Source organism: Amblyomma mixtum, chromosome 1 (genome assembly GCF_055824585.1).
Source record: "Amblyomma mixtum isolate Tamu chromosome 1, ASM5582458v1, whole genome shotgun sequence".
Taxonomy (NCBI): Eukaryota; Metazoa; Arthropoda; class Arachnida; order Ixodida; family Ixodidae; genus Amblyomma; species Amblyomma mixtum.
The window spans coordinates 61,395,138-61,401,208 of NC_143012.1; positions in this window are offsets into that span (position 1 = coordinate 61,395,138).

Sequence of the window (6,071 nt, forward strand, 5' to 3'; positions counted from 1 at the left end):
GCAAAACTGGCTGCTACCTTTTGACCCTAGCGCTCAGTCTACACGAGAGAGAGGCCAGGGTATACGGAATTTTCGGCCGCTCAAAAAGAAAAACTTGGAAGCCGTTTCACGTACCTTAAGAGTGGAAAGCGCGTTAGCATTGGAGATTCCCTTTGTACGTGTTTTGGTATTTCTGTGTTGTTTTTTACCTGCTTCGGGATTTCTCTTGAGGCCCTCGTCAGCATTCAGCCGGTCCACATCGATCACGCAGCTGAATCAGCAGATGAGGTAACAAGGTCACGTGATCTGTAAACCCGGTGGCCGGGTTGCCAACTGCCATCATGGACACGCTATGATGACGTCACTAAGTCAGCCGACCTCTCTCGACCAATCATGAATTAGTCCAGACCCTTCATGGTGGGCAGGTTGTGATGATGTCACACAGTCAGGGGACCTCTTATTCCGGAGGGCCGGTTGCCAGCTGTCGACAGTTGGCTACTCAACTTTTCGACAAGAGTACTTGCCTTCGTGTGGGCGCCTAGGCAAACCCAAGTTCTCATCTCAAAACACTGCCGGGAATAGTAAAGTTTTTCCCCACATCCTTTTTGTTCATTTTGTGCCTTACTCCTCGTCTCCTTCCTTCTTGAGGTTTGAAAACCTACAGCCATGGGAGCATTGCAATCTTCGTTGCAGTGCGTCCCCTAAGCGCCCTTATTCCTACTGTTATCTGTGCTGTGCTATCCCGTGCTGTCATTTAGATCGCTTAGCCTTCGCAAAACGCTGTTGCCACTGAGATTCCTTGCTTTATCATTTTTCTGGCTCCGTGAGCTTGATGGCGCCAATCGTTCAAAGGCTAAGCTGTCCAAACCCTTTGCACGTACTGACGGTTCTTTACTGATGTACTGACGGCGCGCGAACGGTGAAGACCCCGCTGATTCGAGCAAAGGAAAGTTGAACCATTATAACGTTACGTGCTCTAGTGCCAGTGGTTCGCACATCTACTGGGTACGGTGAAGCGTTGCTGGAGCGGTCAACTGTCATAGCCATAACCGCGAACGGTTCGTATGGCAGAACTAGTGGTTATGTAGCGCTTGCTTGCTTGGCTTCAATGACCTACTTCCTTTCTGCATAATACAAGCAGGATCTGGGCAACTGAGAGATAAAATGTCCCGGCTTCCCCCTCTGCGGTTAAATGTCCCGAGAAGTTTATCGTGTCCTGTTTGCTAGCTATGTTCGGTTTTCTTGGCTGCTTATGACGGATTACGTGCCGCCGCACGCAGCCGCTTCCTTTTTCTGGGTAGCATGCATGGCGTCTCTCGCTTGCTTTCGCTCTGTGACGTCAACCAAGCCATCCCGCAGTTTCATCGAAGTGCATGCCACTTGGATGGCGAGGCATGGCGCCGCAAAGTCTTCGCAGCTATCCTAGTTTCACCCAAGTGCAGCATATGGAGTGCTATACTGTGTAGGCATTGCAGACAATTCAAAGCCACAGCAAAGGCGAAAGTTGGGAAGTTGGATAACGTTCATGATGTAACGATAGCGCACAAGGAACACGAGGGACGGTCTGCTTCGTTTCCTTTCCGTCCCTCGAGTTCCCTGTGCGCTATTGTTACATCACAAAGCCACAGATGCTGGTATATATTGCAGCACTTAGTTTAGACACCACTCTACCGGCGCCCCCGTGCGGTCTGTCTTCGACCTCTGTCGCGCGCCGGACTACGTCCTCTTCTGCTCGGTGCTAGGGCTGCCGGCTGCGCTCTGCCCAGTGTGCTGGCCAGGTACTGTTCTGCCAGGGATAGAACGTTCTACCGGCGTCCGTGACAATATTTTTTTAAATAACGCCAACTACATGGTCTTTTTTTACGTTCCGCCCGATGACTTTGATACCTTGTGGGCCACTCGTTCTACACCGCAGTTTGATTTTTAGGGCAGTACTTTCTAGCGACGTAAGAAAAATCACTCAGCTTCCAAAAAGTATTTCATTCCTGGCGCAGGCCGAAGCCCCCACATCAAGTCAATGTTCTTATGCCATCGTGTGCAAAAACATTCACGTGGTAACGATACACTACGGTCCTGCTGAAGAAGTGGAGTTCTCGTCCTTTATAAACCGTGGCATAAAGTGAATTGCGACCAACTTGTTCAAGCAGTAATGCGATTTCTAGGGAAAAATCATAAAAAAATTGCGAGGACACTTCGGCAACTAAAGTGCTGAGAGGCGAAAGCCGAGGACACTATGCCGTGACGACTTCCGGTGGATGTGACGTCACACCGTCCCCGCGGTTATATCGACACCCAAATTATGCATCTTTCGGGAATCTTTTTAAGTGTTAATTACGCTTCATTACACATTTTTCCAACTAATTTGACACAAATCCGACGTTTTCCCCACCATTCTCTGACAATTTTCACTATGCCGTGACAACTTCCTGTGGATGTGACGTCCCACCGGTCCCGTGGCTATATCGACGTCCACGCTATTTTGACGCAATTTCGACATTTTTGCCAATAATTAATTAACTAATTATTCTGCAGTCATCAAACTTGGCATCTAGGTTCATTTTCTTCCTCCTCTATCTGATGCAACCATTGGTTTTCTTTTCTTCTATCTTGTTTAGTTCCTGAGTTAGACGCGTGTGACACGCTTTGTTAACGGACGACAATATGAGCCGTTAAAGGCTTTCGCCTTAATACCTTTCAAGAATAGCTTAGGTTCATTAGCTCCTCAAACAGTGTAGGCCAGTTAGTTGTACTTCCGGCACTACCTGGCCCGTTTGGCCCAGCACGGGCTTGAATGAACCATGGCAAGGAATAGTAAACTGAGCAGGGAAGGAAATTTAACTTAAAACTACAGCGAAAAAATGAGGAGTGCGGCAAAAACGGTATATTATGCTTAGCCTCTACCAAATAAAGCAGATCTTTACTGCTCTGTCAAGTTTCAAGAAATAAAAGTTTTATCCCAGTTTCCTGATAAGTTTTTACTGCCGATAGTACTCACGAAGGGGTTAGTCTCGGCTTCTAGAGCAGTGCCAAGCAGGACACGAAGAGAACAGACGAGAAGATGAAAAGCAAGAACCTTTTTTGTGCAGAAATATATAGCTTGGAGTTGAGTTCTCGATACATAAGGCTTTTTTTTTTCCTATAGAAGACACGGTGTTGGCGTTTGTCTTTAATTAACTTTTACATCATAATCTTAACTAGCGGATTTTTTTCTTTTATGAACAGAGGAGCTAAAGCAATTTAGACACCTTTATCTCTATAACAATGTGACTACATTTAATTTTGTACTTGTGTATACTACAAATTCCATAATTTTTGTTTGCCGTTCTGTAATCGTTGCGAAGTGAAGCAAGCAACGCCAGAAAAAAAAAGCATGCTATATGAAGAAGTGCGGTGAGAGGCATCGCCATCGAGGTCGGGCCTGTCATTATCCAATCCAATCCAAAATTGCGTCTAATCTCGGCCCGCCCCGACGGCGGGGCCAAGCTGAAGTATCAAGGTCGCCAGGTATCCAAGAAGAAATGGTTGCCGCAGGCGACACCCCGAACGTCCTCTGACCTAGGCTCAGTACTCAGCAAAACGCTGACCCGTTGAACCGGGTAAGTAAGTCCTTGATTCTCGATTCCACTATGGTCCTCCTGATCGTTGCTGCACCAGTTTGGCAGGAAGCGGCCATGGGGAAACTGCACTAGCGTCACCTGCACGAAATACAGAGTCAGTCGTGCTTTCATTCCCGGCAAAGAAACAGCCCTTGGTGCACAGCCATAATAAATAAGTCTCTAGGCAGTATAGTCATCTTTTGAGCTATTTATTGGGGAACACCCCTGGAACTCAAAATCTCTGAAGGCTAACAAGGACTGTCGTTCCCACAGCACCCTGGTCCCCCAAAGGCGCCCTAATTGCTTCAATGCGTGGCTGAAAGTAGCCGCTTTTACCTGCAGACTTTTTATCGAAGCTGTACATGAATTAAACTAAAAATGAGTCCTCTCATGCGATGTGCATCGTAAAAAATCTGGCAGATGTCAAGTGGTTTTCAGTATTTTTTCGATTAAACAAAGTAGTTTGTTTGACCGCAAGGCGTAACAGCCACGTTGTTAATTACCCAGCAGTGTCAAGAAGTAGCTCCCCGGCGTCACTACTGCAGGTGCTACCTTTCGGAGCGGCACGTGTTGAAATAATGAGCGCGGAGCCAAGAAAGCAAGATAATAGCTTCGATAACGAACAGCTGTCACCAAAGATGTTAGGGTCGCCGCGGTGGCTGAGTGGTTATGGCGCTCGGCTGCTGACCCGAAAGACACGGGTTCGATCCCGGCAGCGGGGGTCGAATATCGATGGAGGCGAAATTCTAGAGGCCCGTGTACTGTGCGATGTCAGTGCACATTAAAGAACCCCAGGTGGTTGAAAGTTCCGGAGCCATTCACTACGGCATCCCTCACAGCCTGAGTCGCTTTGGGACGTCAAACCCCCGTGAACCATGAACGAAGATGACAGTGTGCAGCGCAAAAGTAAAGGAGGAGCCTTCAATAGTCATCCGGTTTGGTTTGGTTCATTAGGGTTTAACTTCCCAAAGCGACTAAGGCTATGAGGGACGCCGTAGTGAAGGGCTCCGGAAATTTCGACCACCTGGGGTTCTTTAACGTGCACTGACATCGCACAGTACACGGGTCTCTAGAATTTCGCTTCCATCGAAATTCGGACGCCGCGGCCGGGATCGAAGCCGCGTCTTTCGGGCCAGCAGTCGAGCCCCGTAACCACTGAGCAACCTCGGCGGGCTCAATAGTACTTCATTTCTTCATCTCCGCGCGTAATCACTGTGTCTACACCAACAATCTGCTTACTTTTGTTGCAACGTCTGTATTAGTGGCTCGTTCACCGATTCTCCCAAGGCCGGTGATTACATTGCATCGAGAACATCGGGGCCAGTAAGGTCAAAATGTATCCGGCAAGCAAAAACCTACAAATGACATGGCCACTCGCTTTTGGCCTTCGTGTATCATCTTTTCAATTTTGGTTACATTTCGTGCGAATATGCAAGCACACCATGTATAGCAGAAAAGTTAAGTAAAATATATTTAGGTGGTATGTATATCAAGAAGCCTGTGTGGCCGGTGCATAACTGCCATTTAATTTCATTTGTTTTCCTCCGGAACTCGTTTACTCCTCGTAAGGCTCACCAGCCTGATAAAAGGTGAAAAACTCTGATCTAATACATTATAATCGCCAAAATATCCGCATCAGTAAGAGAAGTAGTAAAAAAAAAGGTAAAAAACGCTTCCAATGAGCAAGTCTCATTGCAATGCATCGAAAAATAAATACGGTAACGTATTGGCTGGATGCATGTAGGACGAGAGGATTACAATTAGTGAGTAATTAATTATTAGCATGCATTAAGCGAATTTAGGGGGCCGCGAAGCATAGTTATAAAGCGTTTCTCAGAAACTTCGCCGTTCAATAATTTTTTTTTTTTTTTTGCGGACCAGGACGAGTTTTCTTGTAAAGGCGAAGCTCCTCAGAAGGCTGTATAGTTTTCCTATATAACCGTATGGGGGCTCTTTAAGGGACTCCAATGAGCAATGAGAGCAATTGGGAGAGCGCTGTGCTCTTTTACTACTTTCTTTCACAACTTCATGGAGGGGGAGCCTACTACGGCAATCAGCCTCATTGAAGGCTTTAAACACTAGGCCCCTTCTCCGCTGTAAATAAAACAATACATAACACCCTGGAACCCAGTAGCACGCTACGCGAGAGCGGCCTATTATTTGCAAACCATGTATTTATTAAAGATACGCATGTGAAGAATTCGGGACCTCGCCGTCCACGCTTGCTTCTTTGCCCACGATACGAATTACCGCCGGACTAATTGCAAGCATGACACCTGAACCACCTGCGAAAATCTTAAAATATATTGATTAATTCGTTTGTTTAGAGTGCACAATTAACGCAGTGATTGAAAAAAATAACGTTTTCTGACAAAGAAAGCTTAAAGAGAAGCAATGATGTTTCTGTGCCCGTACTGATGCACACACAGCAAGGCCCCGTAGCCTATATCGTCAATTGGAACTCAGGGTGGGTAATTCGGTGAAAAGAAATTATTT